This window comes from Taudactylus pleione, unplaced genomic scaffold, assembly GCF_031769625.1.
Source record: "Taudactylus pleione unplaced genomic scaffold, aTauple2 ptg000055l, whole genome shotgun sequence".
In the NCBI taxonomy this organism is placed as follows: Eukaryota; Metazoa; Chordata; class Amphibia; order Anura; family Myobatrachidae; genus Taudactylus; species Taudactylus pleione.
The window spans coordinates 4,209,082-4,233,508 of NW_028284457.1; the positions used below are offsets into that span (position 1 = coordinate 4,209,082).

At 38.3% G+C, this 24,427-nt stretch overlaps 1 protein-coding gene and 1 pseudogene across 1 annotated transcript in view; both read left to right on the forward strand.

Annotated features, from left to right (window-relative positions):
* UNC5C (unc-5 netrin receptor C) overlaps positions 1-24,427 on the forward strand; it is a 379,402-nt gene that overhangs the window by 158,170 nt on the left and 196,805 nt on the right. The gene's annotated exons all lie outside the window — the stretch shown is intronic.
* LOC148535153 (5S ribosomal RNA) lies at positions 19,899-20,016 on the forward strand (annotated as a pseudogene).

The window sequence follows — 24,427 nt, forward strand, 5'->3', positions numbered from 1 at the left end:
CCGACAATATTTTTGGAGCTTGAGTTTAGGAGCATCTTCAGAGGGAGTTTGCTCCCACACACCCTCTCCTTCCCTATAGGAAGAAGTCCTGGATTGCGAAGAGGGATCCTTTTGGATCACTCACCCCTGTTCAGCTCCTTCCGCTGGAAGGCTGGGCTTTGTGCACCTGCATGTACTCTAGTTCACGCAGGCTCACTAGTACTGCCGAGTAAGACTTGGCAGTGCTAAGTTTCACTGCTTCGAAAGATACAGTGAAAACATTCGAGGAGACAGTTGATTTTTGGAACAGCTGTCTCCACGCAGGAGAAAAACAAAAAAGATGAATTTCTCTGGCGCAAATTAGAATGTTAATTATCGGAGTCCATCTGGATCCCTATAATTAACATAATGAATAGACCCCTTAGTGAGATAACAGAAGTACTTTGCTCATGGAGTTGTTGTTGAGGTACATATTTATTAAACAATATTTCGGGATATCCACAAATATTAAGCATCACCCGAATGTACCATAGAGGGACTGCAGCAGATACAGTCATGTGCATAAACATTGGGACATTGACAGAATTTTCATATTTTGGCCTCTATTCACCACCACAATAGCTTGGAAATGAAACAAACACGATGTACTTTAACTGCAGACTTTCAGATTTAATTTGAGGGTAATTACATCCAAATCAGGTGAACGGTGTAGGAATTACAACGGTTTCTATATGTGCCTCCCACTTTTTAAGGGGCCAAAAGTAATGGGACTATCAACTCGAAAGCTATTTCATGGACAGGTGTGGGCTATTCCCTCGTTATTTCATTATCAATTAAGCAGGTAAAAGGTCTGGAGTTGATTCTAGGTGTGACATTTGCATTTGGAATCAGTTGCTATCGACTCTCAATATAAGATCCAAAGACCTGTCACTATCAGTGAAGCGAGCCATCATTAGGCTGAAAAATCAAAACAAACCCATCAGAGAGATAGCAAAAACATTAGGTGTGGCCATATCATCTGTTTGGAACATTCGTAAAAAGAAAGAACGCACCGGAGAGATCAGCAAAAGACCCGGAAGACCACAGAAAACAACTATGGTGGATGACAGAAGAATTATTTCCCTGGTGAAGAAAAACCCCTTCACAACAGTTGGCCAAATCAAGAACACTCTCCAGGAGGTAGGTGTATATGTGTCAAAGTCAACAATCAAGAGAAAACTTCACAAGAGTGAATATAGAGGGTTCACCACAAGATGTAAACCATTGGTGAGCCGCAAAAATAGGAAGACCAGATTAGAGTTTGCCAAACAACATCTAAAAAAGCCATTACAGTTCTGGAACAACATCCTATGGATAGATAAGACAAAGATCAACTTGTACCAGAGTGATGGGAAGAGAAGAGTATGGAGAAGGAACTGCTCATGATCCAAAACATACCACCTCATCAGTGAAGCATGGTGGTGGTAGTGTCATGGCGTGGGCATGTATGGCTGCCAATGGAACTGGTTCCCTTGTATATATTGATGATATGACTGCTTGTCAAAGCAGCAGAATGAATTCTGAAGTGTTTCGGGCAATATTATATGCTCATATTCAGTCAAATGCTTCAGAACTCATTGGATGGCGCTTCACAGTGCAGATGGACAATGACCCGAAAGCATACTGCAAAAGCAACCAAAGAGTTTTTTAAGGCTAAAAAGTGGAATGTTATGCAATGGCCAAGTCAATCCCCTGACCTGAATCAGATTGAGCATGCATTTCACTTGATGAAGACAAACTGAAGGGAAAATGCCCCAAGAACAAGCAGGAACTGAAGACATTTGCAGTAGACTCCTGGCAGAGCATCACCAGGGATGAAACACAGCGTCTGGTGATGTCTATGCATTCCAGACTTCAGGCTGTAATTGCCTGCAAAGGATTTGCAACAAAGTATTAAAAAGTGAAAGTTAGATTTAGGATTGTTTAGTTTGTCCCATTACTTTTGGCCCCTTAAAAAGTGGGAGGCACATATTAGAAACCATTGTTTAATCCTACACCGTTCACCTGATTTGGATGTAATTACTCTCAAATTAAATCTGAAAGTCTGCAGTTAAAGCACATCTTGTTTGTTTCATTTCAAAGCCATTGTGGTGGTGAATAGAGGCCAAAATATGAAAATTCTGTCAATGTCCCAATATTTATGCACCTAACTGTATCTCCTAAATCTGCCACAGTTCCTCCATTTCCCACGGCAGCACCAGCCCCCATATTTTTCTATGGGAGCTGCTAGGCTGCCAGATTTATCAAGCTCCAGAACTTTCAGATGGCCTTAGCCACTGTAGCTTATGGGCTCCGCTCCAGAACCCTCCCCGGCATTGTCCACTGCACATGTGTAGTCAACAGACCGTACAAATGCGCAGTAGCACCACGGGATCCAGAAAGAGGATTGAAATTATAGCATTTGTGATCATTTAACGTCTAACACATCACAAGGATGGGCTCCTTTTGGAGACCCTGTCCCTGCATGCGTATATTATTAGAACATTCTGGCGAAACTTGATTTCTGATTGGTGTGAATACCGGCGATAAGCAATTACAATTTTTGGGTCTAAAACAGAATAATTGCTAAACATGTCCCTTAATGTTGCACTCTGCATTTCAACTACAGCAATAAAACTTGTTGTTAGACTACTTTAATGTGCACTTGAGGCTCCCAATGCTTGTCACTCTGCATTATGCATAGCCATCTGAAGGTGAATTGTGAAATGGATTGGGGTAGCCAAAGATATGTCTTTCAACACAACAATGTTTTTACTTATTACTACCTATATGCTTGAGCATCCTTATATTTTATTATAGTGTATTAAATGTTATATATACTGTACATAATGTTATTAATGGGAAATAAGTCAAAAGGTAAAGCTTTTCCCTATACACTGTATTGTTAGACACCTCCAGAGAATATATTTGTAGGCTTCATGGGAAAGCCTATTTAAGATGCATTGCAATATGGATATACTGTAGCAGAAGATGACAGAAAAATATATATATATTTTTTTTCAAATAAACCATCTTTTATAAAACAAGTTACAGCTTGTTTATGAAATAAAAAAAAACTTCTTTTTAATTTTTTTTTTCCATATGCATCTAGACTGACTGGCAAATCAGTACATTCATCCTTACTGCTGCCGGCCAGTATCAGTTGGGAGCTGAGTATCACTCGGCTGCCTCAGCGATATAGTAAATTACGGCGATAACTGTTTTCTATCTCAACTATAGAAAATGAGCTAAACAAATAGGCTAATAATTGTAGCGATTAAGATAATAACTCAAGTGTCTTGGTCCACATTGTTGCCATACTTCCCAAATGTTTTTATAGCAGGACAGTTTCAATTTGAGTGTTCTGTCCCGCTGTCATGATCAGATATGAATTTCCCCGATCACCCAGTACAGAAATGTACAATACAAGGTGGATTGTTGTTATTGCGATTATCTTTGTTAATATCTAAGTCACAAGAGATGTTCATATGACATGTGCCAGTACAAGAAATTAGCCATAACAGCAATAGCGCTGCTATGGGGTATAGAAGCATATACTGTACAGCTCAGCTGACTCTCCACCGTCACCTGTTGAATAGGTTTCTTTTCTTTAAAACTATATCTAAAATATTACTGTAAACCTACCTTGAGGAAACACTATTCTCCCATTGCTATTTTTATTCCCACTTTTAATTAGTCATAGGCTACAAATTTATGTTTTACATTATTTATTATGTATTTGCATGTCCTGTATTTATATTTACTAGATGTATTTATCACATAAAGATGTTTTGCAATATTTTCAGGCACTATTAATGCAGTTTCAACAGCAAGGAAAATATAGATTCAAAATATATTGATTACACACTTTTCCAAAGTGACATATATAAATGTGACCTGAGCCTTTGTTTCAAAGAAAGTGCAGCATTATACAGCTCTTCAGCTGGGCTTATGTTTCAAGTTAGTGTAATTAATCACAACAGGGTAGATTTCCTAATAGTTGAAGGTACAGTAGCCAGGAGGCTTTCCCCTCTGTTCTTCCTAGCCCTTCAGGAATCCCAAGGACTTAACAGGCTCATTATTTTGATAGAGTGCTCAGCCCTCTCTTACACTATGTATCATACCTAAGGTATAAATCAATTGTGGGCTTGTGCCAAGGATCTGATGAGACTAGCATCTAACTAATGGCAGATTTTATTTCAATGTCCTTAATCAAGCTGCAGCATCATTAACTAAATGTAAAATACTTTTGGAGCACATGACAATGGGAAAACATATAACTGTGTTATATCAACCAACCTAACCTGAAATAATGTCTTGAAAATTGTGACATGATTGAGTTACTCTTTGAATGGTGTAAAGCAGAGGTTCCCAAACTTTTTTGAATCGCGGCACCCTAGGGCATCAGAATTGTTTTCGTGGCACCCCTAAGCCAAAAGTTTGTTATTGAGAAATTCAGAAAAAAATTTATTGAATCAGTAGAGTGAAGTAAATTGTGCTCCTGTCATCCTTAGGGTCAGTTATGTGGTGGTGGATGGGGATGTGCTGACCTGTCATCCACAGGCTCAATTATGGGATGGGGACAGGTTTGCGCTTCTGTTTGTCCTCATATTTACATTACATTGGCCATAAATAATTTGATTTGGTGCTGGACCACTAACCTGAGGCACCCCTGCAAGTGTCCCGAGGCACCCCAGGGTGCCGCGATGCACAGTTTGGGAGCCACTGGTGTAAAGGGTTTATTCCATACTAGTGAAGACTCTTTTAAAAGACATTTGTAATAGTATCATAGAAGATGTTTTTTTTTTATACTTGCTTTACTGACTTGATGAACAAGTGATGCTTTGGGAGGGGCAAATTAGCCACAGCCCTACCACAAATCTGGCGTCCATCAATCAGTTAAAAAATAACTATATGGGTGACACCGAAAGCAATCCTATTTCTGCAGAGTAAAAGGAAATAGGGCTTTCCCAACCTGACCCCAAAGGATAAAGTATAGAAATAGGGATTGCAGTGGTAGTGGCCCAACCTTAAGGAGTGTTGCCAATCACCACAACGGGACTTGGTCAACCATTAGCGAGGACATAGTCAGCCTACAATATAAAGGAGGCTGACAGGGACAGGGCCACCCATTTTGATTGGCAGGAGGACTAATCTTAGTGTAGTTTCCATAGAAACAAACCTAGTACTCTTGTTCATTTATGGTCCTGCACTACCATGGTACTGATTCTCTAGTAGAGTAACAATTTATAATTTGAGTGCACATCCTAGAACCTGACCCATAGAGGAGGGGAAGAGACCTTCAGGCAGTGGGATTCACCAGGGATTTCCCCTGTATACCTGTGGTCCAGTCCAACCCAGGATATATAATAGTAAGCTCTAAAATGACTGTGCCACTTAGGCCATGGCTGGACAATCCCTTGTCTCCCCATACCAGAGAGACTATACAGAAGAGGGTCACAACCATACAATTAATAAAGTCAAACCTCTTACTCATCATGGCAGTGTGAGCTGCAGCAGCAAATGGGAGTGACCAAATGTATACAAATAAATAATGAAAATAGTTTTATTAAAATTAATCAGTGGCATTAATATACTGTACATCAAAATATTTTCATAATTAAATAATGAAAATAGAACAAACACGTTATTACTAGTACAGACAATAAATCGATAAACCTTATGTTTTAAAAATAATATTTAAAAAAACAGTATCGCAGGATAAATAGATGGCACAAAAAGAAGAACCATAAAAAAAATTAAATCCTAAAAATAATAAGTCTCACTAAAACTAGACACATTTTATGGCATATAGCTGCTTCCTTAGGTTGTTTAATTCTGGACACTCCCGGCTTGTACCCTGCAGCCGGTACAGCCGCTCAGAACATCCTAAGGACACTCTGGGCAGTTCTGTACTTCCTGGTGCCTTCCTACATACAATAGAGATAGTCATATTCTGGGTTGAACTAGGGATGGTCATCAGAAGCCAATGGCTTGCAACCATCAATATCCCAGCTCAGTGGAAAAGATAGTTACATTCATTGTTGGGATTACAATAGTTGGCAACCATTGCATGCCTCTTTCCGATGTTCATCCAATGGTGCGTTACATGAATGTAGCTGCGGACACATCCGCCTCCATCTGCACAAGTGCACCAAATAACCATCAGTGGATAAAACATTGATGGTTACATGTAAGATGTAGCCTTTGTCACCACTATTCTATTGCCATCCCTACATGGAAATGCGACATGACCTAGCAATTTAGTAAGAATTAATATCTTTTGAATTTAAGCCAGACAGTTTCACTGGTTCTTAGCAAATTGATAGGCTGCATTCTCAGTCAGCCCACACCTCAAAGTACGTGACAGGTTCACTCTAAGTGGTCAGTGCTGAGAGCTACAAGGTCATCACCAATAACAGATTGATATTAAAGTCTTTACACAATATCAAAACTTCAAAAAACTTTCTTAATGATGTATAGTTCACAATGTGCACAGTTTTATGTTCTATAATCTTAAAGAGCACACTAATATTTCACAATGATAAATGAGAACTGAACCTTTTAGTTTAGTAAGTCTGATGTACTGTACATTAATTCCCTACTCTTATGATGTACATTAATACACACTCTTCTTCACAGACACATACATTGCAATATATAATTTTATTTTATTGAACAATTGATGAAAGTAAAATGTTTAACAAAACATATAATGTTTAACAACTATAAAATGTACAAATTACACAGAATAATTCTGAGTAAGATACCTTGCTAGTGTCAGCCAGACCCCTGAGGAGCAATGCTTGAAGAAATACTGCTATATAGCTCTGGCATTAAATTCCTCCATTGACTTAGAAGAAGAGAACTTAATAAATTCTCAACAATCTATAAACACTACATATGTAATATATTAAGCTACTGCAACACATAGTTTATTTGGTGAGGTTGCACTGTGCTTCTAAATACATTTTACAATAAATATTAATCTTAAAAAGTACTTTTCAGCAACACAAAGTGGAGGCACTCATTTTTAAGTAAGCATATTAATTCACTGAGAAATTGGTGACATTACTGAGGATTTAGGAAAAACCTGTTGCAAACTCCCAAATTTTCCAGACGATGGTGATTTGTTCTTTGCCAGAACATTGCTTCTCATTGCATATATTTTGTACATACAGTATGTAGCTGTTTCTCTCTAGTACACATACAGTACATGAAGCCATTTTAAAGTCTAGAAACCTAGAAAACACAAATCACACTATTTAAAGAATTGGTTTAAAGCGCTGATTGACCCAAGCGACTCTGCTTGTGCCGAGCGCCTTTTTCGCTCAAATGTGCTTTTTAGTCACACAAATGAAACCTCAGGATGTGACAAAACTGCTTAATGAGACTGCACTGAATGAGTCTAAATCTATACAAAATGCTGTGATGCATCGGCGCTTGTTTTTTTTTCACGTCAAATTCCATTGGGCTTTATTTGTGACTTTGTACCATTTTAAAATGAATTCCTGTACGGCTAAAGTTGCAAACGGGCGTCTCTGGTACAGAGTTGTGTTTTGCTGCATCTGTGGTGCAAATAGATGCAAATTTAAAGAAAAAGATTCTACCCTACAGCGCTTGGCGCAGCTCACACACATCGAATGGCGTATTGAGGCCTGGTGTATGTGGACACATCTAATTTAGACAGATACAGTTACACAATTTAACATAAACATATAATTAGAGAATTACAATGCACAAATTACATAATTACATAGTGAAAACAGTAGACGATGACCCTGCTCGTAAGAGCTTAGATTCTAAAGGGAAATAGGTAAACACAAAGAGAAATGCAGAGGGAAAAAAAAGGGCAGAGAAGTTGAGTATGGACTGAAGAGGGGCCAGAGGAGAGTGGGGCAAGTCAGAGAGGAATAGGTTACAGTAATTGAGTGATTATTAATATTATTTAATGATGCCGAGTGATTATTCATTTTATTCAAAGATACTGAATGGACGATTAAGACTCTCTCTCCTGGCTGTCAGTAAGATCAGTCAGGCTGCCTGCCACGACTTCCCTCTCCTTCAGTCCTCCCCTGCACTGGGGTCCTCCGGAATCTGTCAGTCACAAGTCCCCAGCAGGGCTGGTACGAGCCCAAATTTTTAGCTAAGCAAATATTTTTTGGGGCGCCCCCAGGGGAACTGTTGTGTGCGCCTAAGGCGCGCAACCAGTAAAAGATAAGGGGGCATGGTCTCGTGGGAAAAGCCATACACATACCTATAGCATGTTCACATATGTACAACTACATATTTACACAAATGCCTTGTATTGTTCTCCCCCCACTCTGTCTTATATTGTCATTTCCCCCTCCATGCATTGTAGTGTTCACCCCCCTCTCTATGTCTTATTTTGTCTCAAATTGTTTTGTAACCCACCATGATATGTATTATACCCCCCATGCAGTTTATTGTTCTCTCCCCCTGTTTTATATTGTCATCCACCCCCCTCCATGCCTTGTATTGTGTCCCTCATGCCATGCATTGTTCTTGCCCCCTCTGTCTTATATTGTCCTTTCCCATGTCTCATATTGCCCTCTGTTCCCTTCATACATTGTACTTACCTCCTAATGTCTTTTCCTCTCCATCACTCCTGACAATTTACAACTGCTGTCAGTCCTCTCGTTTTGCTGTGTATCTCCCGGAGATCAGCAGCCACGGCCCGCTGCCTAGCGCTTCCCTTGATTTGCTAGACAGCACAGCTGTCCACCGGGACCAGTGAGCAACTGTCCATGACTGCCGTGGTGCCCTCCTCAGTTTGCCGCTCTATGCGGCCACGTACCTGGCGTATAGGTCAGGACGGCCCTGCCCCCCAGATTACACCAGTAGCTCCGGCTGGAAGAAGCCCAATAAGTTATCTCTGTATTAACTTCCTGATGAGGAGAAAGGATTGGTGTGTGTGTATAGTTTATGTTACTAGGATGATCTCAAGGTAAATTTCAGTAAAAACCCGATCAAAATCAGTTCAGTAGTTATCTAGTTACATATATATTATTTTTTTATTAACAGTTTCTTATATAGCGCAGCATATTCCGTTGCGCTTTACAATTGTGTGTATATATATATATATATATATATATATATATGAAGGGGAGAGAGACAGACAGGTTGTATAGATATGAAAAATGAGAGAAGTTCACATGAAGTACACTAGAATGTATTCATGGTAAGAAGGTGGGCACAACATATGAAAACATACAGACAGACTGTAGAGTTTTTTAATCTGAAATAAGGGTTGTTTGATAGAAGTGATTTTGAACTTGTGCTAATGTTCTGTCTTATGGTATGATAATGTGAAAAAGTATGTATGTGTCGGTTGTAGGCCCACATAATCTTTGCATTTGTTAATTTTTAAAATGTTTAACAAACTGCAATATGAAATTTATTTAACATATATTGATACAAATTTTAATTTTGATAACCTGTAACTGTTGAGTTAAACCCATTTATTTTCCAGAAAAATAGGTCTAATAAGCTTATGTTTTCACTTTTTCCAAATATCAATTATATGTGTTTTTTTTATGTGCTTAGAACATCAGGCATATTTTTTGTAAACGCAATGTTGGCACAAATAAAACATATCTAACACCTCTCATTATGGAATTTATGAGTCATGAATTTTGTTATTTTCATAATTATAAACAACCAAATCCTTGCCAAAACCAATTATGTGGAGGCGAGGTAATTAACCTTGCAAAGTGTATCTTTCATTATTTCCTGTGAAGATAAATACCCACATACACTGGAAAATTGGAGTCCGTAACAAGTACTAAGTGTTTTCACTTCTGAACTGAAATGACATTTTTGACACTGAACAGAGGTGCGGATACACATTAGTTGCTACTATTATCACACTGGATTTTTTATTTATTATAATTTGTTGCTGCTGTTTTTCTATTTTCTATTTTATTTTGTACTATATTTTTGAGATATACATTTTATGTCACATTGTCAACAGTGGAAACTGGGGACAATGTCCAAAGAAACAAAAGGAGACCAGTTCGATCATCAGACATTTTTATTGACCATGTCGCAAGGTCATAATTAAAGTTGAAGTCCTGATTAATTATGCAAATAAGATTCAGGGCAGATGGATCAGTTAATAATTAACAATTTCAATGCAATTGATTTTGAAGTTTCCAAAGGAAAACAGATGTCCACTAAACAACAAAGAATTGCCTCAAGTAGCAAAACAGAAAGGTATGATATCCATTACCTTTCAACTCTAGACCATAGGAACCAGAAGATTTTTGAATTTCATGCTCCACAATACTGAGAACACTGAGCTAAAACAGCCGTCCAGTCTGTACTCCTGACACACACTGTGTAGCACTGAAAATTCAAATGTTCCAAATTTGCTTTGTATTGGACCCCACTCTTGTCCTTGGAATGCAAGAAACTAATAAAAAAAATCTTCTATTCTGGAGATATCTCCTGTAAACATGTAATTCTATGCTAGGTACTGACACAAATTAGTATTAAACTATGATTTTTTTATGGTCAACACACAGTGTTATGATTAAGACAATTGCCTTTCTAAATGTTTTATTTTTAGATCTTGTTTGACTGTTTCTGATTTAAACTTAATATAACTCACTTCTGATATTTTACAAGAAAGATTTCCTTAAGTCAAATCCTTTAATTAATTTCTTTGTAAAAAAACCCTTTGCAAAAGAAGTGTACAAAGATAAAATAATGGGTCTGGATATACTCTTTCTCAGTACATTGCAACATAACTAGTTAGAATGGTTCTATTTATTTTACTGCAAAATAAATTGGCTCTATTAACATGGCTACACAAGATCCAATCTAGAGCTGGGTACACACTAGTTGATATGTCGTCCAGTCCTGCGGAATGGAGCAACATATTGGGTACATCATCTAGTATGTACTCATGATACGCGCGCTCCCATGGGTTGCTAGCAACTACTCCCATCTTCCCTACTGCAGGGCCGATGGGGGATGTCGCAGTTGATGCCATGCAGCATGACAAGTAGCTCCCCCCCCCATCGGACCCGGCATTGGCAAGTCTGTATGCACTTGTTGCATGCAGGGTCCTGTCGCCAGCGATGATGTGCTGGGTACCCATCGGGTAGTGTGTAGCCAGCTTAAGAGTTGAGTAACAGGATCATTGTTCATATTGTTCCTCAAATAAGACAAGAGATTATCAAGTGTCTACCTCAAAAACTTGCCAAAAGTAGTCATCGTCCAACTATAATTCCAATGTCCATTAATGATCCTGTCAGACTAATAAGCCAATATCAGCCGCAAAGTGAAATCCATAAAGTACAACATGTTATTGACACCTGAGTAGGGTAACAGGGCAATGTTGTGCAATTACCCAAGTGGGTGACCAAACATATGTATGTATGCTGATATTCTTTTTGAAAGCTCAGTATGGGTCTAGAAAAAGATAAATTGCTGGTTTATGTGTACAACTATTATTATAAGTGGTTCCATCATCAGACCCTTAGTTAGCTTTGGTAGATTATTGCCAAAATAAATTACCATAAGCTATCTCATGTAAAAGTGACATCACTCTGGGTTTTGGTACTCCAAAACAATGTAACAAGGTTACTAAGATACAATGTAAGAAGGTTACTAAGATACAAAGTTCAACTGCCACAAGATTTAGATTTGTGAATTTTATCAGTGGCCACATTAAATCTGAATTAAAAATTTCACAGAAAACCAAATTTATACGTTTTTTGTTAGCTTAAAAAGCCCATAAAGTGAGCAAATTGCATTCTTTTAACTAATAGACAGTTGTAAAATGTACCAAAAACTCACTAACTTGTTAAACTGTTAAATAACTAAAGATGGGTACACACCAGGCTGACGGGTCGGCCTTGTGGCCAACCTATATAATGATTGGTAAGTACATACATGCTTACCAATCGTTCGGCAGCTGTGTCTGTGATGTCTGTGCTGACATCACACTGGGCAGGCATTTAAATTTAAATGCCCGCCCAGCTGAGATGTCAGTCACCAGCTGGTCCCTGCAGCAAGGGTACGATAAGTCGGCTTGTCGCCCGTACACACAGTCAGACATGCCGATATATCTGCAAGACATATTGGCATCAGCCGTGCTGCAGGGTTGTGTACAGACATATCGTCTGTACACAACCGCTGATGCAGTACAGATATATTGCCCTTTCAATGGAATGGGCGATATATCTGTCAGTGTATACCCAACATAAGAGACACACAATGTATATTTACTCTGTAGTAGGTTTGCACATACTTTTTCTTTATCTAAAACCTCATAACAATGTACTGATGGACAATGTTTTCTATTTTCATTTAGTTAAAATGTATCTGCAAGAAAAACAACTCTTCATATTATACCTACATCTCTTCAGGGAGGCGTCGTCACTAGAATAGCCTTTTAATTCTTTCCTTTCTGTGTTACTTCGCTTAAACAGGGTACACACTATTTAAATATGGGGCCAATCAGCTGATAATTGTATAGTTGCAGGAGCATTAGCTGATACACAGCTTCAAGTTCTCCTGGAAAGGTCAGATCGGAAGGTCAGGATCTGATGTGCTGCACTGCATCTCGTTTCTAACCTCCCCATCCCATTGAAGACATCTGCAGACATCACACACCAAAGCTGGGAACGCACTCGGACGACCAGCCGACCTACCTAATGATTGGTAAGTGTATACACACTTGCCAATCCTATGCCCAATATGTCGGGCCTGACGTCACAACTGCGCAGGTATTTAAGTTTGCCCACCCAGTTGAGCTGTCACTCACCACCTGGTCTCTTCAGCATGGGTATGGGTGATCGGCAGGTTACTCGTACACACCAGCAGATGAAACTATATATCTGCAGGTATATCAGCCATCTGTTGTGCTGCACAGCAGATCATTGGATATGTCTGTGAACTACGTCATTCACAGACATATCTGCTGTACACACTAGCAGGTGCAGTATAGATTTATCGTCCGTTCAATGGAATAGGCAATATACCTATTAGTGTGTACCATACTAAAGCTAAAACTTGCTCAGTGTGTACAAATGCACACTGATTCATTAATTGCTCTATAGGTCAGAGCTTTTATTTGATCTGTAGAATTTATCTGCAAGTATGTACCCAGCATTAGATACAACATTGCTTAGGCAAATGTTACATTTTAGCTGTTGTCTGGTTTTTTTTTTCTAACCGGTCAGTGAATTTACTATGTAAAATTTCTACTGTATCCTTTTTTAATAGAAACATTTTCCTTAAATGAATCCAGTGTATGGTATGAATGTCTTGTCTGTAACAAGACTTTAAAAGGCAAAATGTAATATATGCAAAAGGACTGGCTTAATGAACCTGCACCTCTAAAGTGAAATTATTTATGAGTCAATGATTAGCACAAGTTTATAACATATTGTTAAGTTACTCAGTGTAACTAGGCAAGTACAAATCATAATGGCTTACTATTATCATCATTTTGAGTCTTGTTTAAATTCAAAACTGTGCTTGCAGGCCTTGAGGCTTGGAAGGAGGATCTGCAGTAAACACTACATTATGAAAGCAGATTGCCTGCATTCACTTTTCATACTCAATAAAATTCTTTGTTAATTTGGATGAACAGCTGTCCATATACATAATAACACACCATAATCTTGTGTCAATGCCCTTCATTTAAATTAAACAAACTTCTCATGAACACAATATACATTTTAAACATGTTGTAGAAAAATACATAAATATTGTGTTACAGCAATTGCTTCAAAATACTAATTTACATACACTATTATTACTAAATATTTTAAATAATATGGTCTGAAAACTACATTGTTATATTTATCTAATAATACAAATGTACTGTAACCACTGGCAGTTCGTACCCTCTGCCTGCCTGTGTTGCAGTCCAGACTCAGAGCATTTACAACGCAGCCCCTAGAAGCTGGATAGGGCTGATAGTATGGCAGAGGGGTGGCTTCCTATTGGAAGTGTTCTCTTTGGTAATCTAAGCCTGGACTGGCAGTCCAGTGGGGAGAAAACGCCTCCCCCTGGGACTTCCTGTCCTGTGTTTGATTGACAGGTAGTGCATCCAATGGGAAGCCACTGCCAGTGAAGCCAGTGCACGGACTTACTCCGTGGTTCGCATACCCATCCCGTGTAGCTATATTCACTCAGGGATCAAAGTTTTATTTTTCTAGTCATTTATATACATGCTTATAAAAGCTAGACATTCTTTATATTTTGGGGCTGTAGAGATTTAAAAAAAGCATAGAGCATATGAAAATGATTAACAAGCCAATTAAAAAATATATATATTTTGTACATTTATGAGATATTGGCATTATTTAATATGTGATTAGAAAATTATATAACACATAGATTTTTTGTGTTTTTTTACACCGTAAACATGCCTTAGATTTATATATACAAAGTATTCACTTTTTATACTCATATCCAGTATCTAATGCTCATAGAAAAAGTTACTGGAACTACTATTTGAATTATTGGCCATGATAGCCACAGCTTTGCTTACTTAGAGATGCCCGTGCGCACTCAAATTGGTGAAAATAATGCCAGTATTTCTATAATCTGAACAGAACCCATCGGAACAGTTGGTTAGTTAATAACTGCTATCTCACCATGTTTGCAGTCCTCATCTGACCCATTAGTTACCCCATAGTGATGAAATCATCACGGTAGATAACGTTATATTTTACTGTCTATTTTCATATCTATTTTAGTATCCCTTTTTTGGTGACAACTATTGTTCTACCGATTTTTATTTCAGCTCTTAGTGGTATTTTATATTTTCATGCTATACATTTTGATGTTATCTATCTTTGTATTTCATTTAAAGTTAAATATTGTCCATTATTTTATGATTTATCCATTCGTTTCCATTTAAGAAATAGTAACAAGACAAAATGATTTTCATCTTTGTGTTCCAGTGCATGGTAATAAGCTGAAGTTCTGTCCTACCAATATAATCTCAATACATTGATTCATACGGTATGCGGTCATGAAGCCAGCGGTCGAAATGCCGACTGCCGGCTTCCCGACTGTGAAATCCCGGCATGGGACTAATGATAGGTGTCAAAATCCCGACACCTATCATTATCTCCACGCCAACATCCCGATGCCCAGCATACAAAACTAAAGTAAGCCATGTGTCAGGAGCAGATAGCCGCAGTGGGGTGTTAGTTTTAGGTGCTCCCGAGAGAACTTAGGGTTAGGCACCCCCTTGGTAGGGTTAGGCTTAGGCTAGGGGAAGGGGGGTTAGGTATAGGCACCCCTGGAGGGAGGTTTGGGTACACAGATCATAACCCCTTACTCATTTATTGCTACAGATGTGATAAAACCATTAATGTGACATTTATTGCAGCCAAAACACATACAAACTTTCTATATAGCAAACAATAGAAATATATAGCAGTAACTTTTCTTTTTAAGGCACCGCGAAGTGTATTGATTGCAGTACAGTGTAAAAATATAAACAGTAACAGGATATCAAACATTAGTACCATAACCAAAGGCAGACTATTAGGACATAGCATAAGTACCAAACAATAATCCACCACAGACTTGGTAGGACATATACCGGGGCAACTAGCGAACGAAGTGGTGTTACCATGACCATAGGTGCTCATGAACAATAGTGGTGACAATAAAAATATGAAATAGTGAACATAGTACTCACAATAAAGCGGCAATGAACCTGTGCACACATTTTTACATATACATAAACTGAAAAAACTATAAACTCTGGAAACACCGGGTAAGGATGACAAAGAGATCTGAAATCCATGTACTGTGGAAAGTAATCTACTGACTAAGTAAAACTAGGTAGGCTATGCATATGCAAAACATAAGGCTCAATAAGTCTAAATGCAAAAAACAGAGAAGTTAGCAGTAACCGCTGAAAACATGAGTTCATCGAATGAACACCATGTTAAAAAATGCTTACAATATACATTGTGGATCTCCCAATGTCAAGGTTTTACTAATATGCCCCATATGACATGTCAAGGAGCAATAGTGAGTCAAAATCCATCCGGTCTTATGAAAAGAATGAATGTCCATACCACACCAGTGGTAGATATTCAACCTGTGAAGAGAATATATAATTAATCCCTCCAACAAAAATAATAATAAAGTAAAGAGATCTATATTCAATATGAATAAGAGAAGAAGACAGAAAAAAGAACAACATTCATTTGGATTGCATGGCACCCCTTCTTTTCATTTACTCTACTTATCAATCAGAACATCGTGTAAATATATATTTTTTTAAGTTATCTTTAATTTTTTCCTCACATTTTTTCTTGGTTTAGGGTAGTTCTATGGACTTTGTTTTACTCTGTTTTTGTAAAGCTGCTTTATGAACCTGTTGATTATTTCTTTGGAACACCTTGGATTTGACTTTGCATATGGTTACAATCAGTTTTCTGCAACTACATTCATACCACTATTATTGTATTGACTTTTTCATTAAGATTAATTTTTTTTTTTTTTTTTTTTTGTCCGTCAATAATATCCTTTTGACTCTACATCATATTGGTTATGTCTCAAATCAACAAAGGGGCTACCACAACTCCAACTGACGGGAGTGGTTTTCTTAACATACAACTACCTATAGGTGAGATATTAAGTTTCAGTGAGTCCGAAGCGGAGAATCTTTACTTCAAAGATACTTTTTTGGACACTGCAGGTGCCTCCTCTGCAGATGAATTATATGTTCAATTACTCAAACTCAAGAAAAAGGAGTTAGATTACTATTTACACGGAGTTACCCTTTCTGACTACCACAAGGAGAGTAAAATTCCGAGAGGATTTAGGATTAAAAATATCCCGACTATAGGCAGAAATAATGTAGATTTCTGTAGAAGATGGGTTGCTGTCCTTAATAAATGTTCCCTCGATCTAATATTATTGGTCATAGAAGAATCTGGCAAGGAACTCAGCAATATTCGGGATAAAATTAAAAATTTTGAGAGTGCACATAAAGCTTGTCTTTCAACAGACAGTTCCAACAATTGGCTTGAAAAATTAAGCATTCAGGTGGAAGATTACAAGAAAAATTTGATTAAATACAAAAAGGAGAAACTGGCCAAAGTGACTATTGATTATCAGGAATAGAGAGTTTACTCCTGGGCCACTGGCAGAACATTAAATTCTAGGCCCCAAAGAACCCGCTTTAGAACTCCCAGACGCTTTTTAGACACCGAAGAATCTAGTGGTGCAAACTCATCACAAAGTGACCAGGATTTTCCTTCTACTTCACTCACAGTCACACAGCGTCCCCCTTTAGGGGTAGCAACACGTGCAAGAAAAGGAAACGGTCCCACACTAGACGGGGGAAACAGGGGTCGAGGCAAAAAAGTGTACAAGAAAACAACATAGTGGTAAACCTATCTAGTAAGACACTCAACATGGCAGAATCTAAATTATTACAGAAAGGTTTAACCTTTATTCCCACTTGTTCTTTCAATAGCTTCAACTGGAAAAAGGACCTGTGGAGATTCAATAGAAGTCTCAAACTCAAAGAATTTTTTAGTAATTCAGATATCACTTTACCATCTACTGACACTACTCCCTTCAGAACCACATCATCTTTTGATCCTGCCTCTAACAATGCTTCCATCAAAAGCTTTATTAGATTGTTGGATTATGAAGTTTCCACACAGTACAAAGGCAGGCACTCCATACAGCATAATCTTACCAAAAACGAATACCAAGCCCTTATCTCTCTGAGTAATGATGATTCTATCATTATTCGGTCTGCAGATAAAGGGGGAGCTATCGTTATTCAAGACAAACAACAGTACATAAAAGAAATTTATCGCCAATTAGGCGACACGGAGACATATTTACCCTTAGGTTCTGATCCAGTGTTGAAATTCAAAAAAGAACTAGACGACTGCCTTGCACAAGCACTTTTGAATGGCATTATAACTAAAGATACCATGCAATTTCTTACAGTTGATAAACCCATCACTCCTTTACTCTACACATTACCAAAAATACACAAGTCTTTATCTGCCCCCCCTGGTCGTCCCATCATCTCAGCCAGGGACAGCCTGTACAGTAAGATATCACAATTTTTAGATTTCTATGTACAACCGTTGATTGGTAAGGAACCCACCTTTTTAAAAGATTCTAATTCACTATTGGAAAAACTTCGCAATCTAAACGATCTTCCACATGATTTACTTCTATGTACTATAGACGTAAACTCGTTATACACAAGCATTCCACAACAAGATGGATGTGATTGCATGGAATCTTTTTTGAAGTCACATCAGGGTTATCATGGACCAAACATTGATTTCTACATATGTCTTTTGAAACAGACTTTGAACAACAATTACTTTTTATTTGACAACAAATTTTTCTTGCAGAAGAAAGGCTGCGCTATGGGCTCGCATGTAGCTCCATCTTTGGCCAATGTATACATGTTCTCTGTAGAGAAGGAACTTTTTTTGAATAATCCTGAGTTCAACAAATCTTTGGTGTTTTACATCCGTTACATCGACGACATTATGGTCCTATGGTCAGGAACTGAAACAGATTTTATTAATGCCATGACTCATATAAACTCCATGCATAACCACATCACGTTCACATTTGAACAAAGTTCCAGCAATGTGCATTACTTGTATATCAACATTGTGTGGTCAGGTTCTCAATTTAGTACATCCGTCTATCACAAACCAACAGATAGCAATACTTTATTGCATGCACAAAGCCATCACCCTACTTCACTCAAAAGGAGTCTTCCATATTCACAATTCCTAAGAGCACTCAGAATCACAAGTGATCCACAGCTTGCAGACAAAGAAATTGACAACATGATTGTAAAATTCATACAACGTGGATACAAACAGAAAGATCTTCATTTAGCTAAACAGAGAGCTATTGAACGGAATAAACAGACTTCTGTACTTAATGTTTCCAGATCGAAAAATACGAACACCATGTTATTCATTAACCAATATAACATCGCCAGTAAATTCATCAATTCCACTTCAAAACGCCTTTGGCCCATCATCAATACTGATGACTCTATTAAACCATTGAGGAATTCCAGAATTATGCTTGGATATAAACGGGGTAGGAACCTGAAAGATTGGCTAGTCCATAATGATGTAAATTATGGTCCGCGCAAAAGTGAACAGCATTTTCTGGCTAAAAAACCCGGATGTTACCGATGCACAGGTTGTACCACTTGCAGTTTTTTAGAGACAGGTCCGGATGTCGCACATCCTCACTCAGGGAAACGTATACCAATAAATCATGTTTCAACATGTTCCTCCAAATACATTATATATATGATCCGATGTCCTTGCAGTCTGGTCTACATTGGAAAAACTACATGCACAGCCAAAACCAGAATGGCTCAACACAGATCTGCCATAAGACAGGCCCTTGAGGGTAAAGAAATCGACCAGCCGGTGGCCCGCCATTTTAAGAATTCAAAACATCCTTTATCGAGTTTGGTATACAAATTCATCGACCATATTCCACTCAACAAAAGGGGAGGTGACCGTGAAAAGAAACTTCTACAACGTGAGGTGTTTTGGATCCATAAGATGAACACTGTATCTCCTCATGGACTCAATGAACAATTATCTTTCTCATGTTTCTTTTGAAAATGAGACCACATTCATTATTTGTCAGAGTCTATTGAGCCTGCAACTACTTACTGGGCATTTATTACCCATTATCCCATGTTCTTTCTTTGATGGTCTTACAATCTGTTTTGGTTTTTTTTTCCAATTCCTCATTCTTTTCTTTGTTTATTCATCTTCTTTTTATGGTTTGTTCTTTTCTCATTTCCCTATGATCTTAGATGGTAGGTTCAGAGTGATCAAGGACTTAATAATTTGGATTGTATACATTTTTGTTACAGTCATACTACACTGGATACGCCTTATACCGTCAGATCTTGGAAGCTAAGCAGTGTAGGCCAGATTAGTACTTGGATGGGAGACCTCCATGGAATACCTGGTGCTGTAACATACTGAGATCCTTAGTCGTCTCACATCTGTTCCATCCATTGTATATTTTCTGTCTCTTTACTCAGGTTGTTCTTTTTTCTGTCTTCTTCTCTTTATTCATATTGAATATAGATCTCTTTACTTTATTATTATTTTTGTTGGAGGGATTAATTATATATTCTCTTCACAGGTTGAATCTCTACCACTGGTGTGGTATGGACATTCATTCTTTTCATAAGACCGGATGGATTTTGACTCACTATTGCTCCTTGACATGTCATATGGGGCATATTAGTAAAACCTTGACATTGGGAGATCCACAATGTATATTGTAAGCATTTTTTAACATGGTGTTCATTCGATGAACTCATGTTTTCAGCGGTTACTGCTAACTTCTCTTTGTTTTTTGCATTTAGACTTATTGAGCCTTAAGTTTTGCATATGCATAGCCTACCTAGTTTTACTTAGTAGATTACTTTCCACAGTACATGGATTTCAGATCTCTTTGTCATCCTTACCCAGTGTTTCCAGAGTTTATAGTTTTTTCAGTTTATGTATATGTAAAAATGTGTGCACAGGTTCATTGCCGCTTTATTGTGAGTACTATGTTCACTATTTCATATTTTTATTGTCACCACTATTGTTCATGAGCACCTATGGTCATGGTAACACTGCTTCGTTTTTCACACATGATTATAGCCTGCCCAGGTACCCGCTTCAACATATAGGGGAGCATGCAGTTTGTTTATTTCATTGCATTTAATTGTGCTGTTTTTGTTCGCAGCGCTGTTTACATTGGTTTCCTTAGTTACCGTTCACTGCATGCGCTATGTTCTCTGTTACCACCCCCGTCTGACACACAGTAAACGGACCTTACTGGTCAGCTGCGGGGCTGGTCACATGATCGGCCTGACGCCTGCACGTAGTGAGCTCCGTTGTTGTGGAGCATCACTATGGCAACAATGCGTCTGATGGCCGCATCATCAAGAGGAGGCGGGTCCCGCTTTGATGACGTCATTTCATCCGGCGGGAGTCGCTGGGCAGGTTACACGTTTTGTCACTATGGGATGTATGCTGGTATATAGGTATGTACCTTTTCATTGTTCTATGGTTCTTGATAAAAGTCATTATGTTATTTCGTTACGCAAACCTATGCTGTGTTATTTCATTACGATAACTATTGTCTCTATGAGTACTCTCATTGGGGTGCGCCTATTAGAGGTTCCTGCAATGTTTACACCAGGACCTTCTTTTTAACGCAGTCCAACAGCAGATACTCATTGTACTTATTCCCTACCCTGGGAGTACCTGTATAGTACGCTCACATGCCATTCAATGGTTATATAATGGCATGCAGCAGCTGCTATTTTGTAAACTCCACATAAAGGAGTAGCTTTACTTTTTCCTATAACCTTACTGTCTACAAGTACCTGGGTGGCATCACAGGCGACCTACGTGTGATCTGCCTCTCATTACAACCTGTGATTTACTTATATTCATTTTGATATTTGCAGGGTCAGCTATTATTTCATCTGACCCCCTTATCATTGTATTTCTCTGATTACTGTTCAGTGTTATTGTGCTGTGATATCTCACGTAACCTGTATTGAATATTGTATGGTTATTATCACATTCTTTTCTAGAAGATTTCCTTGTATGCTTCTGCCGTAATTCTGATTAGCCATTGTGCTATGACGACATTATGAGGTCATTGAACTAGTATATGTTTTATATAGGTCTCAATATTGTATGAGACAGAGAATTATAGACCTATTTGTAATATTTCACTTAGCTTCACATAATTGTGATAAGTATTGTATTATATGTTGTCTTATGTTCTATGTATGTTCGTGTTCTGCTTGTGATAATTTATAGCTGTTATTCCAACAGTAATGCCAATAAGTAACAGGCTCAGACTTGTTTTTGGTATTTTAAAATATATGTAATAAAAGTTATTTTTTATATATTATTCTTATTATAACCTTTACATTCGAGTGCCCCCAACAAGAGAGTTTTCTTCTTCTCCCCCATACTACGTATATCTTGATAAAAGTCGTTTGACTGAAACGTTGAACTTTACCTTGGGAGTCTGGAGTCTTCTTTGCAAGTCCTGTGAGTGCCGCTGTTTATTGCATGTATACATTTTGGCCTGTTTAGACCATCAGATGGCACCCAGGCACCAGTATTTCATATAACCTGTGGAGTGCCGGCTTTATTTCAATATATATATATATATTTATATATATATATATATATATATATATATACACAGAGACAAATGGTGTGATCTGATAATCCTGGGAAGTGGGCGGACATTCTGAATTGCAGCAAATTGTCTTTGCCCCTATATCAATGGTAGTGGAGTCTGTTTAAGCACAAAATACTGCACCATGGTAAAATTTACTCCATCTGTATACATGTTGATAAATGCAGCAGTTTCCATGACACCTCTGGATTCTCATGCACTCATACTGCTCTTTCTGTACAAACATTTTAGTTGTGATGTTCTTTGTGCCATTCTTAAAATATGGAGATGTAGCCTTCATGTCCTCTGTGCTCTTCAGAAGATAGAACACACTGGCATGCATCTTGAGAATGGCTGGAATGTCAATTAAACTGCACTTTTTAATATTCCGGACTGTAAATGTATTGTAATAGTTTTGCCTAGGCGGTCAGCATCCTGAGCAGAAAGCAATCAAACAAGCAATCAATCTCAGCAATTGGAACGTTTTGGCTTTATGATGCTTCTACAGTGCACAGTTGTGTTTATTTGTTATTTATTGAGTTAATTTTGCCATCCATGTGTGGCATTTTAGTACTTAATCTAGAAATAATGTGCCCATCAGTTGAAGCCTAATGCTTAGTTCCCTACCACAGGTTACATTGCACATATTTACACAATTCTAAAATAAGTCCTTACTTAAAAACAAAGGGGTAAATTTACTAAGAATCAGGAATGGTCGAGATGCCAATCTCAGGGGAGTTTAGGCTCGGGTAAGATAGCAAACACAAATCATATCACCATCAGGCTAACTCGGAAGTACTTTTCACCTAAAAGAAACAGCTCGCAAATTTATCAAGAATCGAGATGACAATCTCGGGTGAGATGCCTGTAAACTCTCTGCCAAATTGAAATTTTAAACACTCATCTCCAGAGCTGCGAATTTGGCTGAAACATACACAAATCATTGTGATTTGTGTATGTTTCTGCCTGTAAATAGTTTAATTAGGGTATACAGTATTTAATAAAAAATTACATGGGGTCCCCCGCCAAAGCCTAACCAGCCCCGGACTGGCCAGCCAGTATCTAAAATTACGGGGAACAAAACTAGTAGGGTTCCACCGTAATTTAGGTACCAGCACCAGGCTGCAGGGTCAGTCCTGGTTTTAATTATAGGGGGAAAAAAATTGTGTAGGGGTCCCCCTATAATTAAAACCAGCACCGGACCCAAAACGGCCAGGCTGTAATGCCACAGCCCGGAGACCCTATTACCGGGGCTCCGTGGCCAAAGCGTTATCAGCCCAAGCCACTCAGGCCAAGCTTGGGATCTCGGGGGAAGTGGGGACCCCCCCAAGAAGGGCCCTTCCCCCCCGAAACCCCAGGCTTGGTCTGGTACCAGGACTGGCTGGCAAGTATGGGACTGGTTAAGCTTTGGGGGGGCCTTATGTCATTTTTTTAATAACATTGAACCCGTTTTTTACAGGTCTTAACTCACAAGCAGCCAGCACATATCTCACTGATATGTGCAGGCTGCTAGCTCGTGAGAGATTTGCAGAGAGAAAACACTGCAATCTCGGGTGAGTAATCTCATCTTCACTTGCAACTCGGGGGAGATATCTCGATCTGCTTCACCATCGGCCAAATCACTTTCAGCTAAACTCACTTCTTCGTAAATTTACGAAATAAAAAACGGGAAAATCACCCGAGATTCGGCGATGCAAATCGAGATACAAAAAAACTAAACTCGACCATTCTCGATTATTAGTAAATTTACCCCAAAGTGTCATCTTTCCCAATACTGGCACATATTGTGTAACATGTTAATTGAAAAGGACAAGGCAGTTCATAAAAACTTGCATTTTCATTCCTCTCACACATGACTCATGGTGATCATATCATGTCGTTCTAATTAATCCTTTATACAGATTCATTATTCTTATCAAAACGTCATTAATATCTACTCTAAAGTATTTAAGAATGATTGTGTATCAGATCTATTGCAGAATAAACTGTTATCATACCCACTCTCACTTTCCTATCTACTAACAATATATATATAGAAGGTATGTTTTTATTTCACTTAATGTGAGATCTACGCCAATAGATTCTGTGTGTCTCCAGTAAGTTAAGCTGATGATACCTGAAAACTAACAGTGGTAGGGCCATAAGACTGATGACATAGTGCTGCTGTGAATTGCGTCTTAGGAGGAAA